Source organism: Saccopteryx bilineata, chromosome 1 (assembly GCF_036850765.1).
Source record: "Saccopteryx bilineata isolate mSacBil1 chromosome 1, mSacBil1_pri_phased_curated, whole genome shotgun sequence".
NCBI lineage: Eukaryota > Metazoa > Chordata > Mammalia > Chiroptera > Emballonuridae > Saccopteryx > Saccopteryx bilineata.
The window spans coordinates 332279016-332305490 of record NC_089490.1 but is presented as its reverse complement, the minus strand read 5'-3'; positions in this window follow the sequence as shown (position 1 = coordinate 332305490).

Genomic DNA, 26475 nt, shown 5'->3' with positions numbered 1-26475 from the left:
ACAAAGAAACAGCAGACTTAAAGGAAACACTAGATCAACTGGATTTAATAGATATCTTCAGAACCTTTCACCCCAAAGCAGCAGAATATACATTCTTTTCAAGTGCTTATGTTCCATTCTCTAGGATAGACCACATGTCAGGATACAAAATGAGTTTCAATAAATTTAAGAAGGTTGAAATCATATCAAGCATCTTCTCAGATCACAATGGCATAAAACTAGAAATCAACTACAATAAAAAAACTGAAAGACACTCAAACACTTGGAAACTAAATAGCATGTTATTAAATAATGAATGGGTTAACAATGAGATCAAGGAAGAAATAAAAAATGTCCTTAAAACAAATAAAAATGAACATACAACAACTCAAAGTTTATGGGACACAGCAAAAGCAGTCCTGAGAGGGAAGTTTATAGCATTACAGGTATACCTTAAAAAGCAAGACAAAGCTCAAATAACAACTTAACCCTGCATCTAAAAGAACTAGAAAAAGAACAGCAAATAAAGCCCAAGGGAAGTAGAAGGAAGGAAATAATAAAGACCAGAGTGGAAATAAATGACATAGAGGCTAAAAGAAGAATACTAAAGATCAATAAAACCGAGAGCTGGTTCTTTGAAAAGGTAAACAAGATCAATGAACCTTTAACCAGACTTACCAAGAAAAACAGAGGGAAGACTCAAATAAATAAAATTAGAAATGAGAGTGGAGAAGTAAGTAACAACTGACACAGCAGAAATATAAAGGATTATAAGAAAATACTATTTAGAACTGTATGCCAAAAAATTAGACAACCTAGGTGAAATGGACAAATTCCTTGAAACATATAGTATTTCAAAAATCAATCTGGAACCCTAATTTATTGATGTCACCCCATTAAAATTAATAAAAATTTATTTTAAAAAAATCAATCTGGAAAAATCAGAAAACTTTAACAGATTGATTACAACAAATGAGATTGAAACAGTTATCAAACAACTCCCAACAAAGAAAAGCCCTGGGCCAGATGGCTTCACAAGTGAATTCTACCAAATATTCAAAGAAGAACTAACTCCTATCCTTCTCAAGCTATTTGAAAAAATTCAAGAGGAGGGAAGACTTCCTAGCTCCTTTTATGAGGTGAGCATAATCCTCACTCCCAAACCAGGCAAAAGCAATACAAAGAAAGAAAACTGCAGGCCAATATCCCTGATAAATTTAGATGCTAAAATTCTCAACAAAATATTAGCAAACCGGATCCAGCAATAGATGAAAAAAATCATACACCATGATCAAGTGGGATTTATTCTGGGAGGTACCATATTCGCAAATCAACAAATGTAATTCATCATATAAACAAAACGAAGGAGAAAAATCACATGATAATATCAATAGATGCAGAAAAAGCATTTGATAAAATCCAGCACCCATTTATGATCAAAACTCTCAGCAAAGTGGGAATACAGGGAACATACCTCAACATGGTAAAGACCATCTATGACAAATCAATAGCCAACATCATAATTAATGGGCAAAAGTTAAAAGCAATCCTTTTAAGATCAGGAACAAGGCAGGGGTGCCCTCTTTTACCACTTTTATTCAACATAGATCTGGAAGTCCTAGCCACAGCAATCAGAGAAGATAAAAAAAATAAAAGGTATCCAAATTGGAAAAGAAGAAGAAAAACTATCATTATTTGCTAATGATATAATACTGTACATAGAAAACCCTAAAGTCTCAGTCAAAAAACTACTGGATCTGATAAATGAATTCAGCAAGGTGGCAGGATATAAAATTTATATTCAGAAATCAGAGGCATATTTATTCATCAACAATGAACTGTCTAAAAGAAAAATTAAGAAAACAATCCCCTTCACTACTACAATAAAAATATAAAGTACCTAGGAGTAAATTTAACCAAGGAGGTTAAAGACTTGTGCTCAGAAAATTATGAAACATTGATAAAAGAAATCACGGAAGATACAAACAAGTGGAAGCATATACCGCGTTCATGAATAGGAAGAATAAATATCATTAAAATGTCTATATTACCCAAAGCAACTTATAAAATCAATAAAATTCCCATTAAAATACCAATAACATACTTCAAAAATATAGAACAAATATTCCAAAAATTTATATGGAACCAAAAAAGAACACAAATAGCCTCAGCAATGTTGAAAAAGAAGAATAAAGTGGGTGATATCACACTTCCTGTTATCAAGTTATACGACAAAGCCACTATACTCAAAACAGCCTGGTACTGGCATAAGAACAGGCATATAGATCAATTGAACAGAACAGAGAACCCAGAAGTAAACCCACACCTTTATGGACAAATGATATTTGACAAAGGGGGTAAGAGCATACAATGGAGTAAAGACAGTCTCTTTAACAAATGGTGTTGGGAAAATTGGACAGCTACCTGCAAAAAATGAAACTAGACTACCTACTTACACCATTTACAGAAATAAACTCAAAATGGATAAAAGACTTAAATGTAAGTCATGAAATCATAATCATCTTAGAAGAAAACATAGGCAATAAGCTCTCCCACATCTCTCGCAGCAATATATGTGCTGATTTATCTCCACGAGCAAGTGAAATAAAGGACAGATGAACAAACGGGACTATATCAAACTAAAAAAATTTTGCACAGCTAAAGACAATATGAACAAAATAAAAAGACAAACCACACAATGGGAGAACATATTTGACAATACATCTGATAAGGGATTAACAACCAAAATTTATAAAGAACTTGTAAAACTCAGCACCAGGAAGACAATCCAATCAAAAAATGGGCACAAGAAATGAATAGACACTTCTCCAAAGAGGACATACAGATGGCCAATAGACAGATGAAAAAATGTTCAACATCACTAATCATTAGAGAAATGCAAATTAAACCACAATGAGATACCACTTCATAGCAGTCAGAATAGCGCTCATTAACAAAACAACACACGATAGGTACTGGCGAGGGTGTGGAGAAAGAGGAACCCTCCTGCACTGCTGATGGGAATGCAGACTGGTGCAGCCACTGTGGAAAACAGTATGGAGATTCCTCAAAAAATTAGGAATGGAACTTCCCTTTGACCCAGCCATCCCAGTTATAGGAATATATCCCAAGGACACCATATCACCAACTGAAAAAAAGAAATGCACCCCCATGTTTATGGCAGCATTGTTCACAATAGCAAAGATCTGGAAACAGCCCAAGTGTCTGTCAATGGACGAGTGGATTAAAAACCAGTGGTACATATATACAATGGAATACTATGGGGCTATGAAAAAGAAGGAAATATTACCTTTTGCAACAATATGGAGGGACCTGGAAACTATTATGTTGAGGAAATAAGCCAGGCAGAGAAAGAAAAATATTATATGACCTCACTCATTTGAGGAATCCAAGGAATAATGAGAACTGAGGAATGGAATTGAGACAGAGGAGGGATCAAAGGGACCAGAGGAAAAGAGGACAGAGGGAAAGGGGAGGATGGGATGGGATAAACCTGAAGGGAAGGGGGGAGGACGCTGTAGGGAGTAGGGCAAGGGAGATGTTGAAGGAAATAGAGGGGGAGGGGGAGGCCTTCGGGGTGACCCTAGAATCTATGTAAACACAATTAATTAAATAAAAAACATTAAAAAATGGGCAGAAGAAGTGAATAGATGCTTCTCCAAAGAGGACATACAGATGGCCAATAGACAGATGAAAAAATGCTCAACATCACTGATCATTAGAGAAATGCAAATTAAAACCACAATGAGATACCACCTCACACCAGTCAGAATAGTGCTCATTAACAAAACAACACATAATAAATGCTGGAGAGGTGGTGGAGAAAAGTGAACCCTCCTGCACTGCTGGTGGGAATGCAGACTGGTGCAGCCACTGTGGAAAACAGTATGGAGATTCCTCAAACAATTGAAAATGGAACTGCCTTTAAATGGATGACCCAGACATCCCACTTTTAGAAATATATCCTAAGAATACACATCACTGATTCAAAAGGAGAAATGCTCCTCCATGTACAATATATGGCAGCATTGTTTACAATAGTCAAGATCTGGAAACAGCCTAAGTGTCCATCAGAGGACAAGTGGATTAAAAAGCAAGGTACATATATACAATGAAATACTATGTGGCCACGAAAAAGAAGAAAATCTTACCTTTTGTGACAACATGGATGGACCTGGAAACTATCATGCTAAATGAAATAAGCCAGGCAGAGAAAGAAAAATATCATATGACCTCACTCATTTGAGGAATCCAATGAACAATGTTATCTGAGAAACGGAATAGAGGCAGAGGCAGGATCAAAGGGACCAGCGGGAAAGCGGACAGAGAGAAAGGGGATGAGAGGATAGGATCATTGAAGGAAAAGAGATTGGTGAAATTATATATACATAACACAGCATTATAGAGAACAGGACAGAAAATCCCGGAGGGAAGCGGGGAGGGCGTTGGGGGAAACAGGGCAAGGAGGATGTTGAGGTGAACATGGAGGTGGGGGGATATATTTGGTGGGACACTTGAATCTATGTAAACACAATAAATTAAAATCTATTAAAAAATAAAAATAACTACTCATCTCTGTCTATAAATCCTTCCTTTTACACATCTGAAAATAGCTACCATTTTATTCTGATAGTGTTGTTTGCATTACTTCAATTTAATAAATAACTAAGCAGACAGAACAATATCTCAATAACCACATTTATTAATTATTTGGTATGTTTTAGGCACTATGCTGTCTTTTTTTTTTATGCTGTCTTTTATGGTACTTTCATGACAGTACCAACTCTCAGAGTAGTTAATAGAATTGCTTATCAGTGTATGTCAAATAGTAAATTCTATCATTTTCTTGGCTGAGTATTGTGCCCTGCAGTCAGAATATTCTCCCAACCAGACATTTAAAAGGAGATAGCTTAGCATAATGGTTAGGAGTTCAGAGATTAGAATTACACTGTCTGGGTCTAAATTCTTTACCAGCTGAATGTGTGAGCTTTCGTGATAACTTGCTCCATATCTCAGTACTTAAACTTTTTTTCATATATAAAATGAGGATATGAGTACTTTCATGCAGGGTTGTGGGGATTAAGTGATATAATAAATGTTAAGTTATATATATACATATATCACTGACTGTCACATAGCATGTGTTCTATAAATAACTGATTTATCACTAGAGTGCAGAATTAAGTGTTTGATGATGGAGTCAATCAAGAGCTGTACATATATTTTGGTGAATAAGTGTTTTCAAAATTTCCCCTTCCCTGGTCAGAGAGCTTAGTTTGTTAGTGTTGTCCCAATGTGCCAGGGTTGCGGGTTCAAACACTGGTCAGGGTAAATACAAGAATCTACCGATGCATGCATAAATAAATTCAACAACAAATCAATGTTTTCTCTCCCCACCCTTTCTGTTTCTACAAACAAAACAATATATATATTTATATGTATAATATACAAAATATTATATATATAATATACAAAACAACATATATATATATCATAATTACATTTGTTTCAGACAAATATATAGAAGTTCTTCTTTTGTCTCTGTGCTCTGTAATAATTTAAGTAGAAATGGTCTTGAAAGTATTAGCAGAATTCTCTATGTAACTTGAGTTCGGGTGATTTTAAGAAGGTTGTTTTTTAAATTCTTTATCTTTGTCTATGATAATCAGTATGTTTAAGCTTTCTTATTTATTAAACTTTCAAATTTATTTCTAAAGATTTATGTGAAATAATCTCTCTTTTTTTTTGTATTTTTCTGAAGTTGGAAACGGGGAAGCAGTCAGACAGACTCCCGCATGCGCCCAACTGGGATCCACCTGGCATGCCCACCAGGGGGCGATGCTCTGCCCATCTGGGGCGTTGCTCTGTTGCAACCAGAGCATTCTAGCACCTGAGGCAGAGGCCACGGAGCCATACTCAGCACCCGGGCCAACTTTGCTCCAATGGAGCCTTGGCTGCTGGAGGGGAAGAGAGAGACAGAGAGGAAGGAGAGGAGGAGGGGTGGAGAAGCAGATGGGCACTTCTCCTGTGTGCCCTGGCCGGGAACCGAACCCGAGACTCCTGCAAGCCAGGTCAACACTCTACCACTGAGCCAACCAGTCAGGGCTGAAATAATCTTATATTCTTTTAAAATGTTTTTTAATGTTGCATCTTTTTAATGTTTTTCTCTGTTATTTCATTTCTAGTAGGTATTTTTTTAATATACTGCTTACAAAAATTAGAGAATATTTCAAAATGAGTATGAAGCTATAAAATATTATATCTCTTAATTTTTGTGAGCATTATAGTTAGATAATAGTATGGCTATTTTGTGCTTTTACCCAAGAATTATAATTGTACCTTGACTTTCTAATATTATTGTTGATTGATAATTTTTGCACAGTAAATATACTTAGAATATTCTCTTTCTAAGTATTCAGTTTGAGGAGTTTTGAAATGCATTTCTGTAACCACATGTAAATATACATGAAAATATAACCACAATCAAAATTAAGTATTCTGATCACTACAAAAATTCTCACACATTTGCAACTAATCATCACCATCAGCCCTGTCCCCAGGAAACCACTGATCGTTTATCACTATAGGTTACTCTTTTCTGTCCTAGAATGTCATCTAAATCAGTGGTTCCCAACCCCTGGGCCGCAGACCGGTACCGGTCTGTGGGCCATTTGGTACCGGTCCACAGAGAAAGAATAAATAATTTACATTATTTCTGTTTTATTTATATTTAAGTCTGAACAATGTTTTATTTTTTTAAAATGACCAGATTCCCTCTGTTACATCCATCTAGGACTCACTCTTGACGCTTGTCTCGGTCACATGATACATTTATCCATCCCACCCTAAAGGCCAGTCCGTGAAAATATTTCCTGACATTAAACTGGTCCGTGACCCAAAAAAGGTTGGGGACCACTGATCTAAATAAAATTACACAGTATGTAGTCTTTTGTCCGCCACTTTTCACTTAACATAGTTTTGGAGCTTCATCAAAGTTGCTGCATGTATAATATCAGTAATTCATTTCTTGTTACTGCTCAACATTCTACTATATGAATATAACAATTTATATATACTTTTACCATATTAAGATACACAAATATCTTCTCTATGAAGTGTGTTTCAGTCTTCTGCTCTTTATACTGAGTTGTTTACTTTCTTATTAATAAGCTGTAAGAATACTCATTTATACAGACATAAAAAATGCAAAGCTATATAAAATATATGGTGAAAGTATGTATATATATATACACACACATATATATGTTCTGTGGATATATATATTATATTCACAGAATAGAATACTGTGTGTATGTGTATATATACATATATAGAAAGAATATAAAATATTTTCTGCCAATCTGTGATTTGCCATTTTATTTTAATAATGTATTTTTAAAGCCTTGCCTGAAACTCTATCTCTGAACTCTATTTCTATCCCACTATTTTTGGTCTTTTTAGTTACATGACCCAAGAAATTTCTCTCTATGCAAAAGCCATTCTGAGCTGGGTTTTTACCAAGCAGAAGCACACTGAATAATGCGTATTGAGCTCAAGGCTATCTATCAACAGCTTTCCTTGTGTCAAGATGTCAAATCAACAAAAATATGTATTGCCATTTTAGAACCCTAGCCAAGAGTAGTGAAACAGTTCATTACAGATCACACGATGACATTGATGTTTACTCTCCTTTTGGAATTAGATGGTATACTTTTTCCCATAATATTTACTTCCCATTGTTTATATATTTGATATTTTTTTCTAAGCCTTTTTACAGTTTTCTTTATTAAGTTAGATGTATGTCTTGACTCCCAATTAGATTGTGAGTTCTTTCATTCCAAAGCATACTTCTCTACACTAAGTACTAAAAAAAAAAATTCTGAGCACCCTGAACTTGTTCTTTTCCTGGTGTCCTATCAGATAAAGTCACCAGTTCTTACTTAATTTTTCCTGTCATTTTCTTGGCAATAATTTCCTCCCCTTACACCTTTTAACCAAATAAACACAAGCTATGCCAATACTTTATCTCTGAAATCTGTTTTCTCCATCCCTACTACTGCTTATTTAGTCCAGACACATTATTTTTTGCTTAACTGATGTATAATTTTCATTTTGGTTTCCTGATGTTAGTAGGTGAAACTTTATAGGCATATCTAAGATATACCCTACTCTGCAATATTAATACTTTCCAAAAATCTACTTCATTCATTTATTTATATGCAGTCACTCTGTTATGCTCTGTAGTTGTTTGGATATAAAAGGAAGAGCTTTACTTTTATAAGTAGGGTAGACAAACTTAAGAAAAATAACAAATAGTCGAAAAGACAAACATGAATCAATTTATTTGGGAGCACATAAGTTGAACCTTAAAGGAAGAGGAGTAATTTGTTTATTTTTTCTGTCCTCCTTCAGTTTTTAGTTGGAGCCAGGTTAATTTGGATTGTGTGCTATGAAAAAGGGGGGGTAGGGTTGGGGGATAGGGGAGATTATCCAATATTTTATTTTTAGAAGACAGTGTTAGTGACTATCTAAGGTCTGTCAAAACTAGGGAATTTTGATCATTTTATATTTTCTTCCCTTTTGGTATTATGACTATAGTGACTATTTGGGATTCAAGCAAGAAAACTTACCATTTTTTAAAATTCAGCTTATTTTTCATGGTAGAACAGAAAAGCACTACAAATCAGATTTATTCATTCTATAGAGACTTACTTAACAGGTTTCTTAGGCAAATATTAACCAAATGGGCATCTGATACCCTAAGTAAGCAGAACTGTGGGGTGGGCGGAATGCAGGGAAATGGGCACAGGCACTTAGGAGACTCCTGGAAGGAAGGGCTTAAGAGACTGATTTATTTGCTTGCTTGCTTGCTTATCTACTTATTTATTTAGGCTCAGTGATATCTCACTTTACTCCTGAATTGATTAGGCCCCACAGAAGACCCACTGACACAGGAAAGGACTTGAAGGGGACAGTTTCACGAGAGGAGGGAGACCCTGTCTGGCCCCCTGAGTGCAGCACTCAGGCCTGCAGGAAGGTGAAAGCTGCAGTGTGGGGAAGGGAGAGCCTGTCTGGCCCCCTGAGCGCAGCACTCAGGCCCACGGGAAGGTGAAAGCTGCAGTGTGGGGAAGGGAGAGCCTGTCTGGCCCCCTGAGCGCAGCACTCAGGCCCACGGGAAGGTGAAAGCTGCAGTGTGGGGAAGGGAGAGCCTGTCTGGCCCCCTGAGCGCAGCACTCAGGCCTGCAGGAAGGTGAAAGCTGCAGTGTGGGGAAGGGAGAGCCTGTCTGGCCCCCTGAGCGCAGCACTCAGGCCTGCAGGAAGGTGAAAGCTGCAGTGTGGGGAAGGGAGAGCCTGTCTGGCCACCTGAGCGCAGCACTCAGGCCCACGGGAAGGTGAAAGCTGCAGTGTGGGGAAGGGAGAGCCTGTCTGGCCACCTGAGCGCAGCACTCAGGCCCACGGAAGGTGAAAGCTGCAGTGTGGGGAAGGGAGAGCCTGTCTGGCCCCCTGAGCGCAGCACTCAGGCCCACGGGAAGGTGAAAGCTGCAGTGTGGGGAAGGGAGAGCCTGTCTGGCCCCCTGAGCACAGCACTCAGGCCCACGGGAAGGTGAAAGCTGCAGTGTGGGGAAGGGAGAGCCTGTCTGGCCCCCTGAGCGCAGCACTCAGGCCCACGGGAAGGTGAAAGCTGCAGTGTGGGGAAGGGAGAGCCTGTCTGGCCCCCTGAGCGCAGCACTCAGGCCCACGGGAAGGTGAACGCTGCAGTGTGGCTGATCACAGAAACCCCTCCCTCTCCCAGAGAAAACTTTAAACACAGTGACAGAGCCTTCAAAGGAAGCTAAAACACTCTGACTTTGTATGTCCGACGTTAAGCAACTCTGGATGAAGGGGATATACATGGGAGCAGGATCTCCAGCAGTACAGAGGTCGTGGTGCCATGACTCCTCAGCAGTGCAGCACCCGTCTCAGCTGCACCCCCAGCAGCGAAAGAAACCAGGCATAAGAAACTAGCCTCTGCCTGTGGCCACATAGGGTTCTCCAGTTGTCTTTTAGCCTAGAGGAGGGACTGGCCGCTATGGGCTAAGTAATTCCCCAGGAGTTCCTACTGGGAGGTGAGAAAACCCTAGGAAACATACTCCAAAATCTTCGCTATATTAGTTTACTTGGACTGCCGTAACAGGGTCCCACTGGATGACTTTAATAGCAGGGATTTAATTTCTCACAGTTCTGGAGGCTCGAAGTCTGATTCCAGCTGGTAAAGTAGATCTTAGCAGTTACATCTGCTTTTAATATTCTTACATAAATGTCAACTTTGGAATAAAATCCATAGCCCAGCAGAGTCCTTAAATACCTGTCCTTCCCTGTCTTTCTGCCCCTACACCATGTGAGATGACCTAGTCACCTGTCCTCATCTGTCTCCTCTGTTCCTTGACACATGTTCTTCTCTTTGCCTAGGATGACCTGGTCTCCTTCCCTCTGGTTTCCTGTCCCTCAGTTATATCCTTGTGTCACCAAATAACATCTTCTAGTGCATACTATATTGGATTAAAATTGTAAGTTTTCTTGCATGTTATACCCAAAGAATTGAGAAATCCTTTCATGTAAGGAGCAAACTTTTCCTAATCCAATGTCTAGAGCTTGGCACATATAATTTTATTAACTGAACTAAGATTTTATAAAAACAAATGATGAATTGAATGAATTAATTGGTTGTTGATGATAGTGATAATAATACTATTTCGTGGCACATGCTTGTCCCAAGAAATTGAGAAGAAATTTGGTTATTGAATACATCTGAAAATGATGTTTCTAGAGTCCATGTTTCAACAACAGAAACACCTAGATAAGGGGGGAAAAAAAAGCTGGCCCTGGCTCAGTCAGTTGGAATGTTGTCCCAAAACAAACAAGGTTGTGGGTTTGATCCCCAGTTAGGGTACACATGGGAAGCAACCAATGAATACACAACTAAATGGAATAACAAATGAATGCTTCCATTTCCGCTCCCCTCTCTCCCTTTCCCTCTCTCTCTCTCCCTAAAACTCAAATCAGTAAATTAAAAATTAAGCCCTGGCCAAATAGCTCTGTCAGTTGAAACATTGTTTTGAAGTGCAGAGGTTGCCAGTTTGATCCCTGATCAGGGCACATACAGGAACAGCTCTATGTTCCTGTCTCTCTGTCTCCCCCTGGCTCTCGGGGGGGGGGGGGGAAGAGCTAAAATTGTTTCTCCTACTGAGTGAGACTTTCACAGTGCTGCTGTTTCCCGTCTGTGGTTGCCACACCGCACGTGTGGCTGACAGCTCCCGGGAGCCTGAGCAGCCTCCACTTGACACCTGACAGCACAGTCTGTACTGATCCTGCTGGGAGCTGTTACACGCCATTCAGTAGTGGGGGCTTTTATTCCTGCCTAATTAAATGGAGATCCAGATCCTGGAAACTAAAAGCCAACAACACTCACAACTCAAAGAAGGGAGTGGGGTTTAGGGAGACATATAATAGACCCCTTCAAACTAATTGAAAAGCTAGTCCAGATTCTAAAATTGTAAAGGCCTTTTTATCACATCTGTATCAGACCCGAGGACATAGGCTCCCCAGGAAAAGGTAGACGTCGGCTCTCCCTCCCCCACCATGCATCACGTTCTCCCAGTTCAGCCCTCTGTGTGGGAAACACCCAATCCGCTCTTCACTAAACGGAGCACCAGTTCCTCCTGCACACAGCCTAGCTGCACCGACTCCCAGTGTTAATTGCTTCCCTGCTAGGGTGGGAGAAGTCTGGCAGAATCTTAAAGTAATTCCTCAGGGCTCACTTCCTTCCTAAGCTCATTATCCCTCTCTGACACTATCAGCCTCTGGATTTCCTCAGAGCACCCCAAGTCAATCATGCCAGAGGATGGCATCATGGGACTCCCTCCCCCCTGAATGATATAGCAAGAGGTGAATTCCCAGGCACAGTGCCTGCGGAAGCCAGGGAGTGTGCAAGGCAGACTGGGGATTCCCAGGTAGATCTGTGTCAGCTCGTTCACCCTCATTACTGGGAGCAGGCAGAAGCTGTTTGGGTTAGCACACCTGAGGGGGTGCTGGCTGCCTACAGCACCATCACCAAGAGAGAGCCAGAGGAGAGTCACGACCTCATGGGCCTCTGTCTGGAATGAAGCAAGAGCTCAGTAAAATAGGACACTCAGGTGGTCTTCTCTTGTGGTCCTGAAGATGCCTGACCCAGATCTCAGGACTTATTAAACAATGAGTTGTCTCCTGACTGGGCTCAGAGGCTATGAACAAAAATGTCTCCACAAAGGGGAACATAAAGAAAATTCAACTTTATAAAGAGCTAAGTTTCGGTTAGCAACAACTTTTGAAACAGAAGTAACATATGCATTTTTATGCAAGATCTCTCACTACACACCATCACACCCTGAGCAATAGATGAATTTGTCTTTTTTTTTTTTTTTGAAAAAAGGAAACCTGTATAAAAGTAAGTCTGAGAGACACCATCTAAAGAGATCAGAAATATCTAGAAGGACCATTTCTCTGAGACATTGCTACACCTGAATGTGTATTGTTCCAGAATAATTTCAGCTCTTCCGTGTGCCCCAGCCTGTTTTTCTACTAGATGATAATGCTCCTAGCTAGATCAGTGTCTTCCTCACCCTTTTGTATCATCTATACTAGTGTCTAGTGAAGTGACAGGCATAGAGAAAGTGCCAGGCCAGGGTTTCTGGAAAGGAAAGAAATAAGAGGAGGAAGGAGCAGTGTCGGGATGGAGGCAGGAGAGGAGATAGGAAAAAGTAGATGGGGCATGTTTTAGGGTTTTCCAGAATTACAGAGAACCACCCTCTGGGCACAGATATAGGTTAAAAAACCTTTTTTTTTCATTACAATGAGTATAAAATGTCCAGAGGCCATGAAGTTAAGCAGCAGTGGACAGTTTTTGTATATAACTCTTATTTTCCATATTCAATGCTCCAACAATATTTAAATACATCTTACACACTGTTTTTTTACAATCTTCTGCCCGAAGTTGGTCATATTCAATAAACAAACAGTCCTGGACCTAAGGGCAAGCAAAGAACTTCAAACAGGCATTTGAATAAGTTCTCCCTTCTTTTCCAAGGTATAGCAGCACTAAGCTTGACCCACCTTGCTTAAAACCAATGGTCTACCCTTTATGTAGAGTATCTTCTTTTTTCTTATAAACAGGACAAATTACAACATAGTCACTACTAGCAGATACCGTACCCATGACAGAAGTTTATCCCCTGGTAATTTCGCAAAAACAAGATGAGAGGAAGAAATCAAAACAAGGACTCCAAAGCTCTTCATCTTAACATTATCCCCTTCACTAATTTGAAGGGGAACATGGGGAAATCTCTATTTATCTAAATATGCAGCATGCTTATCGAAGTTGCCTCTATCTCTTTCTGAGGCATGAACATATACATGCATACTCATGCGCTCACATATGTGCACACACACATGTATGCACATGCATATGCATGTCAGTCCTTTCCCCTGGAGGATGAAGGGACTGAGGGAGCACATTGGGTAATTCCTGAAAAGCCTGCAAAGTTAATTTTCTTTTCAAGGACACAAAGATATACTAGAAAAAATAATGTGACAGATTTTTTTTTTCTGAACTTTTTAATGTTGCTGTTGTTGTTTTTTCCCCTGGATGTTGTTTTTCTTTGCCTATCCTTTGCTTCTCACCTAGGCCGTTATAGCACTTTAGGAATACTCTGCCCTGGCTTTGTCCTAGTTAAGACGGAGTAAGAATCACTCACCTTCCACCCTGCCTCTCCCACTAAGTACAGCTGTAAATCCTGGGCAGAATGCATAGGGCTACTGATTTAGGACTCCAAAAAACCAATTGTAGCTGGCAAGTTAAGGAAGAAGACCAGAATTCAAAGTGCCATTGAGGAGCCACTGCGCCACTTCACCCGCAGGTGTTGTAAGGTACCAAACACTACAGAATTAATATTAATATTTTAAGAGGCTTGGAGAACATTTTTATTAATTTGGGTTAAGGTGTGCAGAGAAATTGTGAGTATAGTCTCTGTACTGTGTGATTGGCATAACCAGGATGGCTCTTGCCATTGTATTGTAAATGCAAAGGGGAGGAAAACATGGATCCCCAGACATTCCACCACACCTGTGGGGAAAGGGGTGAATGGCTAGCCAGGTGCAGGAAGAGAAAAGCCAAAATAAACCTTTTCTTATAACTATGAGCCATTTGCGGGCATTTGTCCCCACGGAAACTACCTCTCTTATGTAAATGCATGTGGTTAATACCTCTGACGCTGGACAGAGAGATGGGGGATGAACACTAGAAAATATAGGAAGGCCTTTTAATATGTAAAGAGATATCTTTCTACCATTGTGTTGATTTGTAAAGTTTGTTTTCTCCAAAAGGATGTATAGCTTGCAAATTGAACATGGTCCTATCATGTTAAAGGACATATGACTATAACCAATAGTGGTAAAGGGCTCCTAATTACAATTTTTGCTTCTGTACTGCCCACTTACAAAACTATAAAAACTAGGTAAAACAAAGGGCTGGCGCGCTCTCCCTCAGACTTCTGTCGGAGTTGCCGCTTGGCCAAGCTACACAACAAAGCTTTGGTGTATAATCAACGGACCTTGTTCATGTCTTCAATGTTTTGGGTCCCTCCGGATTAGGCTTAACACCATCAAACACCTGATGTTTACCGTTTTTTCCCTCCTGCCTTCCTGCTACTTGACACGAGGTGGGGGCACAGCTGTAGAAGTACCCTGCCTGGCAGAACTGGAACCAGTATAAGACTTCTCAGGCAGCGTGGGAGTGTAGAGCCACCTTCTGCCTTTATTTAAAGTTATGATATTTTGTTCATTGTGCATTGTTACATCAACTTTGATTTTAAGTGGTATATTAAAATTTTAATTTGTTGATTATTGTTTTCTTTCGGTTTTACCCTTAAATTTTGCGCTGTGGTATGTGCCTCATTTATAGGGTAACTAAAATGAGGCACATTTATAGGGTAACTAAAACCTCAGTTTTTATATTGGAGACAAAAAAGTGAGCCCCAGGAAACTAGAAATTACCAAAGAGATTAAAGATAGAGAGGAATTTATGAAAATAACCCCATGAAAATTGTATATAAACTCCTGGGCTAAACCCAAAGTTGTGCAGGTACAGTCCTGATTCTAAGGATCAAAATATTTGAGAACTGAACCAACAAACATCATTACTCAGGACACAGACCGGCCACTGGGTGGAGCACACACAGGACAGATAGAGAAGCAAAGGCTTTGAAAACTCAACTGACATCTGACATTAGAACCACAGAGGGTCAGTCCCCCAAAAGGCTAGGCTGACTTACAGCCTGAACTTACATGAAACAAAATATAAAAACTCTCTATAATAATTAATAGGATACAATTCTACAATTCAAAATTAGGCAGAATATAAAAAACAAGAAAAATTGCAAAAATCAGCAAATGCCAAGGCTGAGGTAACAGAGATGTTGGGATTATCTGACAAAGTCTTTAAAATCAAGTATTTGGAACAAATAAAAATATAGAAAGTTTCAGCAAAGAATTGAAAGATGTATGGAAGAACCAAATGAACACCTTAGTGCTAAAAATATATAGTAACAGAAATAATTAGACTCATTAATTAAACTGAACAGCAAAATTAACATGAATAGAAAAGAAAAGGAAAAAGTCAGAAAACTTAAAAGATGAATAAATAGAAATTATACACTTTGAACAATAGTGAGAAGAGATTTTAAAAGGCTCTGAGACCTGTAGGACAATAGAAAAGTTCTGATATTCGTGTTATCTGAGTTCCAGAAAGTGATGAGAAAGAGTTTGATGCTGAAGAAAATATTCCAATAAATAACAGCTGAAAACTTTACAAGTATCTTGGTGTATATTTCTATAACTTTTAATGCATATATTGAATCATATGCCCACTAAAACAGGTAATGGTAGAACTGGATTTCAAACCTATGTTTCTTCTACTCAAAAGCTGATTGAGATCCTTCTATTCATATGCTTCCATAGATCTGCATTTCAATTCTCTCAAACAGATCATCTCTCTTTCTCTTTTTTTTTAATGTGACGAGAAGGATGCTATTTGGATAAATTCCTCTAGCTTCAAAAGTTCCTGACACTGGGCCTTGGCTGGTTGGCTCAGTGGTAGAGCATCAGGCCAGCATGTGGATGTCCCAGTTTCTATTCCCAGTCAAGGCATATAGGAGAAGCGACCACCTACTTCTCTACCCTTCCCCTGCTCTTTCTTTCTTTTTCTCTCTTCCCCTCCAGCAGCCAGGTCTTGATTGGTTTGAGTGCATCAGCCACAGGTACTGAGGTAGGCCCCATGGAGCCTTAGCCTCAGGCACTAAAAATAGCTCAATTGGGAGCATGGCCCCATATGGGCAGAGCTTGGGCTGCAGACAGGGTTTTGGGTGGATCCTGGTTGGGGTGGATGCACGAGTCTGTCTCTGTATCTCCTCCTCTGACTTGAAAAAGAAAAAAAAAGTTCCTGACACTAAACTGTCAATACCACATTAACAACTATGCTCTGGGCAGTTTTCCTCAAAGCTGGTTTTTTTTATAGATGAAACTCTCCAGTGGCCTAAAAGAAATGAAGCCACTGCTGAAATCAGCATGGCATGCTTTCAGTGCATGAAGCTCTTTACTGGCTGGACCTCTGGCTGACAAACAAGGGCAGGGGATTAATGTGAATTGTATATATTTTCCACCACTGCCCCTGAGAAAACTATCAAACAAACATGAAAGTCACCAGACCGCAGTTTTCAGTGAAAAAGGTGCATTTATGAAAACCAGCAGGAACTTCACCCACATTGGTAAAGAAAAGCAAAGTTAAAACCAGATGAGATCAGGAGGGTGGGGCCATGAGACCAAGCCAGAGAATGGAAATGAGTTTTATCAAAAGCCTTAATTTCATAGAGGTCTACCAAAGACAAGTAGCCACTGTAGCTCTCAACCAGGAGCCCTGTTAGAGAAAAGGGTTTGATCATTTTCTTCCAACAGCAGAGCTACAGGCCAAGAGAAAAGAAATCTAAATCAATAACAGATGAGAAAGGCACTCCTACTTATGTCATTGCTGCATATGCAGCAAGAAAAAGCCATTGGGATAGTATAAAAGCAGACCCACTTTGGAATCAGAACTCCTTGTAAATCTCATATTTGCCATTGTACCTGAACTTGGATAAATCATTATACCTCTGTGTTGACCTGACTTTCATAAACTATGAAAACAGCTGCCTCTCATGACTGTTGTAAGAATCAATGCAGGTAAAACGTCCGGCACATACCAGGCTACACATCTAAAAGCTTGAGTATTCCAAAGGAAACACTTCTCTTGTATATGAAACAACAGTCACTCTCATTTGAAAGATTTCCATTTTCATCTTGTTTTCTGAGGCTTGAAGAACCAAGGCCAGGATGAATAAAGGTCTCCTGTGTGGTTTTCTGCATTCCATCAGCCTCAAGCTTTATATATCAGAGAAATAAAACACACAATACTTCATCTGCATGGCTTTGAAACATCTCAGTGAAGCAAGTAGGCCACCTGGAATATCAGTATGAATTTAAGAAGAAAGTAAAATGGAAATATTACCCAGGATTCTTCAAATATGGTTTCAATGCTAAGAACCCTACTGATAGTTCAGCTCAAATGGGATTTACTGAGCAGTTACTGGATATGGCATGATCTTTGCTGGCTAGCTGCCTGAAGCATCCTTGGGGAGGCAGACATGACAGCCCGGGGTGATGAACCCGGTAATGGAGATATACAAGGAACTGAAGGAACATAAAGGAGCCACTAACTCCAATCAGGAGGACAGGTGTGCTTAACCCAGAGCATGGTGTCTGAACACAGAGATATGCAGGGTTTCTCTGCCTGGAGGTAGGAACAGGTTTTCCAAGCAGGAGGAACAGTTTGTTCAGAGGCACAGAACAAAATAATGGCAGGGCATTATCAAGAGACCTCCTTCAGTCCACCACACTCTCAGAACAAAATGGGTAGAAGAAGAATCCCTTTTCCCAAAATCAGGATTGTTGGTTCTAAATTTCACCCAAGTGGTATAATGTAAGAAATAATATGTAGACAAAAGACCTAGGCAAGATATTAAACAAATCACTCTGAGCATTAGCTTCCTCTTCTAGAAAATGGATTAAAGATAATCACTACTTTATAAGTCTGTTGTGAGGATTTGCTGATAGGAAAGTACTCCTTTTTTTTTTTTTTTTTTTTTTAGCTGGAAACGGGGAGAGACAGACAGACTCCTGCATGCGCCCGACCGGGATCCACCCAGCATGCCCACCAGGGGGCGACGCTCTGCCCACCAGGGGGCGACGCTCTGCCCACCAGGGGGCGATGCTCTGCCCCTCCGGGGCATCGCTCTGCCGAGACCAGAGCCACTCTAGCGCGACCAGAGCCACTCTAGCGCGACCAGAGCCACTCTAGCGCGACCAGAGCCACTCTAGCGCCTAGGGCAGAGGCCAAGGAGCCATCCCCAGCGCCCGGGCCATCCTTGCTCCAATGGAGTCTTGGCTGCGGGAGGGGAAGAGAGAGACAGAGAAGAAGGAAGGGGGGGGTGGAGAAGCAAATGGGCGCCTCTCCTATATGCCCTGGCTGGGAATCAAACCCGGGTCCCCCGCATGCCAGGCCGACGCTCCACCGCTGAGCCAACCGGCCAGGGCCGGAAAGTACTCTTTAAATTGTAAATCTATACACATAGTTAATGCTATATATTTATATATTTCTTAGATATCATTTATAAATAACCCATATTATATTAATCTTAAACAGCCGTATTTATAAAGCAACAGATAAACAGTGCTGGGACTAATATTAATATATAATACATAGGTACTACTAAAATGTTCTAGGAATTGAGATAGGTATAAAAAGATGTAGATATTTTCAAAACACTTTCAAAATGGTGAGTGACTAGGAAGAGAAACATCAGTCATTTATGACTTCCCATCAGGAGAGTGTAGGGGAAATATTTTACCATGAAAGAGATATCATGATTAAAAAAAAAAAAGTAAAATAATGCAGGACAGTAAAAAAGCTGCTTGCCTACATGGAAGTTGAGAAAACTTGGCTAAAGGGTTATCAGGAACAAGAGATAAAAACCATGCTACTTCCTAGGGAGAATGAAGGAAAGTAGAGGATGAACAAAACAGAAAACCTCTCAAGTGAGAAATCTGACCTTCAGACAACAGCAGCTTGGAAGAGGAAGTACCAGAAATCTTAAGAGAAGGAACTTCAGAAAGGAGAGGAAAATGACCTAATAATGAATTCTAACCTGCTTGGTTTTCTGTTTTGCTTTGCTTTGCTTTTGAAAGCCTTCACAATGATTCTTAGGTGCCATTTCAGAACTTATGATTTTTTTCCCTCTATGTGTGTGAAAGGACAGGGCAGCTTATGTGTAAAAATTTTCTTTAATAGCATTGCAAATGATTTTTTAAACTTTTGTCTGGACTGTGACTCCCCTGAAAAAGCTTGTAAATCATCTGATATAATGAATAATTAATAATTAAAACAATTTTTTTTATTCTCTTAACCACCAACCCCTCTTTTGTGCCAGGCACTTGGCTAAGTGCTAGGAATATAAAGGTGACTAAGGAATCCACGCCTCTGCCTTCAAGAATGCTTCCAGAGGAAGCAGAAAGATGGCCAGCTGAGTGGACGGCCCATAGCTGCTCTCACAGGAGAGGTACAGTATTGCAGTAATCGCCTGGTAGAAATTCCGTGTTTCTGTGGCAGTGGGGAGAGTTGGAGTTAGGATTGTCAAGAGTCTTCCTGATTAAATGCAGTTCTAAATAGTGGGGGTTTTCCTTATTCAAAATATTTAATGAGTACCTAAAATTTTTATGCTGATTTGCGGGACATGAAACTACTAAATCCAATACATTTCTTCAATGATTCCTGTGTTCACCCAATGAATATTTAATGAAAATAGCTGCCTTTTTTGGCCCAGGCACTGAGTTTACAGGAAGAACAAAACTGAATTGCTCCCTTCCCTCACTGAGCTTCAGTATAGTTGATCTAAAGTCTTCAGTGTAGAGCTGAAAGACATTTCAACCAACAGGAACACTGATCACAGGCCCTGTCCCTGGGATGAGCATGCTCAGAAAGTGAACTTGGAAACAACCTGAGAACTCATTCCTCTGCCTGCACAAAGAACACAAACATCCACCTGTATTCCTGGGTGGTACCTGCCGTCCTGCTTCCCCAAACCAAACACAGAGCATGCATTCTCATCAATCTGAAGGCCTCATTAGAGCAGTATAGCCCTAATGCATGTGGGAGAGATCATGTCTGAAGATGGTTCCAGGTTGAAATCTCAGCCTCAGAGCATTGCACCCATGAGGCCCTGAGTACACGCCTAATTTCCCGGAGCCTCACTTTCATCAACTTTCTGAAAAGAGAGGGACAGTGTAGCTGCCTTTTAAAGTTGTGGTAAGGATTCAGTGAACCAATCTCACTAAAGAGCACAGCATGCAGTGCTCAATGAATGTTGTTTCCTTGGGCTTCAAGTTCCTGTCCAATTGTCAACTCCGGTAGAAAAATTTTCTGAATTTCCCTTGGCAGAATATGGTGTGTTCCCTTCATGTTCCCAATGTAACTTGAGTGCAACTTTGAAAAATTCAATCTGGGCCCTGGCCGGTTGGCTCAGCGGTGGAGCGTCGGCCTGGTGTGAGGGGGACCTGGGTTCGATTCCCGGCCAGGGCACATAGGAGAAGCGCCCATTTGCTTCTCCACAACCCCCCCCCTCCTTCCTCTCTGTCTCTCTCTTCCCCTCCCGCAGCCAAGGCTCCATTGGAGCAAGGATGGCCCGGGCACTAGGGATGGCTCCTTGGCCTCTGCCCCAGGTGCTAGAGTGGCTCTGGTCGCGGCAAAGCGACTCCCCGGAGGGGCAGAGCGTTGCCCCTTGTGGGCGTGCCAGGTGGATCCCGGTCGGGCGCATGCGGGAGTCTGTCTGACTGTCTCTCCCCGTTTCCAGCTTCAGAAAGATACAAAAAAAAAAAAAAAAGAAAGAAAGAAAAAAATTGCACAAGAAAAATTCAATCTGTGTGCTTCCCCACAAAGCCATGAACTTCCTGAGGGTAGAGAATATGTCTGTATCTGTGTAGCGGTGCCTAAATCCACTGCTTAGAGCCTGTTAACTGCTCTTCACCTCCAGCCCCTGCTTGAGTACCATGGCCTTCCCCACGAAGAGGATGTGGAAACAACGGGAGGCCAGGGAATTCCTTGACGCATCCTCTCAAGTGGAAAACACTGCTTGGCAAATCTCTGCCTCGGTATGTACCTGCAGTGTAAGATCCTATAAATTTCCAGGTGAGTGACCATACACTTTTGGCAGCCAAAACAAAGAAGAAAATGTATTTTCATGACTTGATGTGAAAAGAGGAAGACAAACTAGAGCTCTAAGGAAAAGCACAATTATCTTTGGTATTAAAAAACAAAATCAAAGAATCATTTCTCTGGGGGCTTACACAGAAGACACTTTAATTTAATTAACAATGCCCACAAGAAGCCCTGGCTGGGTGACCCAATGGATAGAGTGTTGTCCCACTAACCTGAGGTCATAGGTTCAATCCCTGGTCAGGGAACACACAAAAAACAACCAATGAGCACACAACTAAGTGGAACAACTAAGTGGAACAACAAGCTGATGCTTCTTTCTCTTTCTCTCTCTCTCACACTCTCAAATCGATGAAAAAATTTTTTTTTCATTTAAAAAAAAACCAATGCCCATAGGCATTCTTATAGCATACAACAGAAAGGCTCTAGCCATAAAATCTAGGGATATTTTATGGGTCCTTTGCTATCTAGAGATAGGTTTTGAAGTCTCTAGAGGGAGAAATGGACAGCAAAGTCTTCAGACAATCCTGCAGAAACATTGCTGTCTCGGAGCCCATTTGAAATGCATGAAGCAGCCGTGACCTTGAGAATCTGTTCCCTGCAGAGACAGCAGCAGTGCTGCACAGGGGCTGAGAATGCAGGCTCTGGACTCATACTGACTTAGCTACTTATAGTAATTCTGTGACCTTGGAAAATCACCAAACCTCTCTGAGCCCCAATTTTCTCATCTGAAGAATGGGAAAAATAGGATCTATATCATAGGGTTGCTGTGAGGTTAAAATGAAATGTATGAAAAGTACTTAGCTTGGTATATAGGACGTGGTAAGCATTGAACCAATGTTAGTTATTAACACATGCTTCGAAGGGAAAAGTTATTAACTCTTCTAGCTAGTTGTTTTATCCAGCTGAGTGTGGTTATGCTTCACTCAGACTTGTAATTTCTATTCCTCCCTAGGAGGGGTTTTCTTTAGTACCTGGGCTAATGTGAGAAATACATAGAATTCACTTGATTTTGCAGATATCCCTTTTCTGTGACACCTAAGCCTCACTTCCTGGAAGAGGTATTACCCTTCAGGAATGTTCCTAAAACGGTCATGGGTCATGCAGCTCCAAAGCCTTCACGTACCACTGCCCCTTCTGGAGGTGACCTTAGTCTCTTCTCAGTGTTTTCCTCAAGGTTCTGTGTCGAATGTTACCAGACTCACTCAGGAATATTCCGTTTTGGAGTTTCTGTGAGGTGTTTTCAGTAATCATTTATTAAACACCTACCATGTGCCAGGTACTGTGTTTGGTCCTGAGATGGTTACAGTGAACAAGATGGCATCCTTGCTCACAAGGCCCCAGAATGGGCTCCTCAGTTCCCATCCACCACATGCTCCAACACAGAGTGGCCAGCGATGTATCCCAGAGGCCAGGTCTGGCTCACTGCCAGCACTGGCTGAGGGCCTTGAAGAAAGGCAGTGGGCTGTACTGTGTGCACACCTGTGTGGCCCCTCACCGGGCTGTGCCCTGAGTCTCTGGCTGCTCACTGTCTCCTTTGGAGATGCTAGCCTTGCTATAAACATCTTGGTAAAAGTAAGCCTTTGTGATTCTATGAAGTCAATTACACAAACATTCAATTGTATGTGTGCACTTACTAAGCTCAGGAAATGAGTACAATCGACATCTTCTGTGTTCCTGCTTGGCATGCTTCAGTTTCTCTTAAAGTGGTCTCTGTTTGGGAGGCAAAGGCAAAAGAGTTTAGAGCAGCCACAAAGAGAAGGCTCAGTATTTGTTTCCCTTCTCTCTCTGTAAGCACACTTTTGATCAGGACTGTCCCTTTTGTGTCTCCAGAGAACAGCCAGATTCCTGGCTTGTATTAAGATGCAAAGATCCTAGGTCTTATTAAGACAAGAATCCCTGCTCTCATCTCTTTCTCTAGGTCTAGATTTTATAACATTTTATGTCAGAAAGAACTTTGAGAGTACAAGGCAAGTTCATATTTTGAGTACCTTCTATGGCTCAAGTACTGAAATGAATACTTTACTATTATTTTATTTAGTTCCCCAAATGAAAGAAAATAACACCTTTATCTTATAGAGGTGGAAAGTAAGTTGCAGAAAAGTCAAATAACTTTCCCAAGATCACAAAGCATGGGAACAACTAAATTAGGGCTGGAACCTTAGATCTGACTCCAAAGCCATATTCCATAACAGGGTTTCTCAGTCTTAGCACTATTAACATTCTGCACCAGACAATTCTTTGTTTGTATGTCCTACGTATCTTAGGATGTTTAGCAGCATCCTGGACCTAGACCAACTAGCTGCCAATAGTACTCTCCATTTGTGACAGCAGAATTTCTCCTGACTTGGCTGAATGTCCCTCCATTAAAAACTGCTGCCTTTTAATAGACTAAGACAAACCATTTATCCAACCTTAAGTGATCTGTCTTCCTGAAAAATCACTGAAATATCAAATTACATAAGGCAATATTTTAGGGACTGTGGGAATGCAAAGGTGCATGAAATCTCTTTAAGGAACTCAATACAAAGACTTTGGAATCAGGAGAGGAAGTTGTGCTGGTGTGTGGGGACAGTAATGTACGGTACTGTTCACTAACCTGAGCAGCATTCTCTATACCCTATAAGATATGATGATAATGTGGATGGAAATTAGCACGGGTCTGACAGTAAATCTGTGATATTGATTTTATAAATGAGGATATTGAGGCTGAGAGAAATGAAGCAGCCTGCCTCAGATTGGGCACCTGTGAGGAGGAAAGGCCAGGACGGGCATCCATGTCTGTCTGGTTCCGATCAGCATTCAAGAGGATCAGCAACGGTGAGTGGTCACAGAAGCCATGAGCAACTGCAAACAGTCACAGGTGTTGTGACAAGAGACCCAAGTGCAAGTAGTTGGGAGAAGCTTCAGAAGTGAACTGCAAATAGCAAATTTGGCATGAAAATTTGCTATTTTGTGGCAGTACTGAACGAAATGAGAATATTCATCATACATATTTGGAAAAAGATATCTCAGATGTCTAGAGACATTAGCCTGTTTATATACCATAAATGAAGACATTCCTTTATTTAATATCATTAAGAATCAAATTGCAATATGTATGTGCCTCAAAAAGAGGGGTAATTCTAACTAGTAACATTTTACACTAAATCAAATTAGGAACATTGAGGCAATAAAAAGAAACTTATTATATATATATATATATATATTTTTTTTTTTTTTTTACATAACCCTTATTAGGAAAGGAAACTCTAATGAGAATATTTTATCTTAGTGTGTTTGTAGACAGAATCCATTCTGGAGATGTCTGCCCGTGTGTATATGAGAAATTTCCCTACGCTCTGGAGCACTGCTAAGTGTGGTTCAGCACAGGTGTGAGGCCCCATTTCCTCTCAGGTGATGACTTGCAGCACACCCGGGAGCCCAGCTGGCCCTGTGCAGAGGGGCCATGATGAGAGTCAACCAGTCACGCTCACTTTGTTGTCCTCTTCATATGGCGTCAAGTCTTCCTTTCAGGAAGTCTGGATTCAGTACCCTCTCCAACAGGGTCATTTTTCTTTTCTTTCTTTTTTAAAGTGAGAGGAGGGGAGATAGAGAGACAGACTCCCGCATGTGCCCCAACTTGGATCCACCCAGCAACCCTTACCTGGGGCCAATGCTCAAATCAATTGAGCTATCCTCAACAACAGGGTCATTTCTTTAATTGAAATTTTATAGTTTTGGTAGGGGGAAAAGTCTTTTTTATCATTTAAACAGATGACCTACAAAGTGTTTAAAGTACTGGGCAAATACCATGAAAAGTATATATAACAATTTTGAGAAATTTTTCTAACACATAAGATAAAAAAGAGCCCAAGGTTTTTAACATATAAAAAGCTGTCATAAATCTGGAAGACAAAGAAGAATGAATAATTTAAGAGAAAGAAGATAAAGTATAAAAGGAAGAATTTCACATGAAAAAATATAATTGTTCAAATAATATAAGTAAAGCCAGTTCTTGCTATCATAACCTTTTTTTACATTTTTTTTTACTAAGTAGTTTGGTACAAATTTTATATACAAAATTTTGTTCTCTTTAATGTCCTCTTAAAATTTGCTATTCTAGAATTTTTTTTCAAGTTCCTGCTTTCTTGGAATTGTCAGATAGATGGATCCTCATATTTTTCCACTACTAAATATATAGAAAAAAAGGAAATTTTAATAAATAAAAAGAAATTAAAAATATTTAAGGAAATAGATTTTGGCAGTTAAATACTAACTTTATTATAGTGCTATGATGTAGTCTGTTTGTTTAGTTACTGTCTACTTTATTTGTTTTGTAAATCTCTTCTCTCCTGAAGAATCTCTAAGTGTCTTAAGAAAGGTAGAACTTGTTTTCCCTAAAAAGTGATAAACACACATTAGCTGCTTAACCGAATGGCCCTTAACCAAGCTGAGCAGGGAGAGGAAGACCGAGATTCGGCTCCAGTGGCTGAGGAGTGGCCGCAAGCAACTCACTGGCGTGACGACGGGGACACCCTAGGCCCGTCTACCACACATTCCTCCCACAGGAGGGACTGGGCTGCATCGAGTGACCAATTTTCGGACACACAGTTGGCAAGGGAACAATGAAGCGTCACCACGAAGTTGTGAACACGAAACCCAAACTAGAGAAAATGATTCACCTACCTCGCCTGCGCGCCTGGTGCCAGCCATTGGTTCTCCACGCAGCTATGCCCTCCGGCCCGCTGGAGCGGACAAGCGCAGAGCGATGGCAGCTGGCTGCGCCCAAGGCTGCTGCTGGCGCGGCTCCTACCTACGCAGGTTACAAAAGGGGTTTTGGTGGGATAAGCTACCGTCTCCACTGTTGCACTTAATGCTGAGACCATAGTCATCATTTCCTTCCTTTACCACTTCCATTCCCTTGACCAACCTACCTCTAGTTAAGGTTCATCACATGGTGCAATAATGCAGACTTTTATCCCTGGGAGTGTGAATCTCAGGTTATCTGTCCTGGTAACCCAGATACTTATATTCGTAGGTGTTGTTGCCAAAATTGCCTTTTCAGTTCTCACCAGGCATGGAAGCATCAAGAGGCACCCCACTGAGTCCCATGATTCCCAACA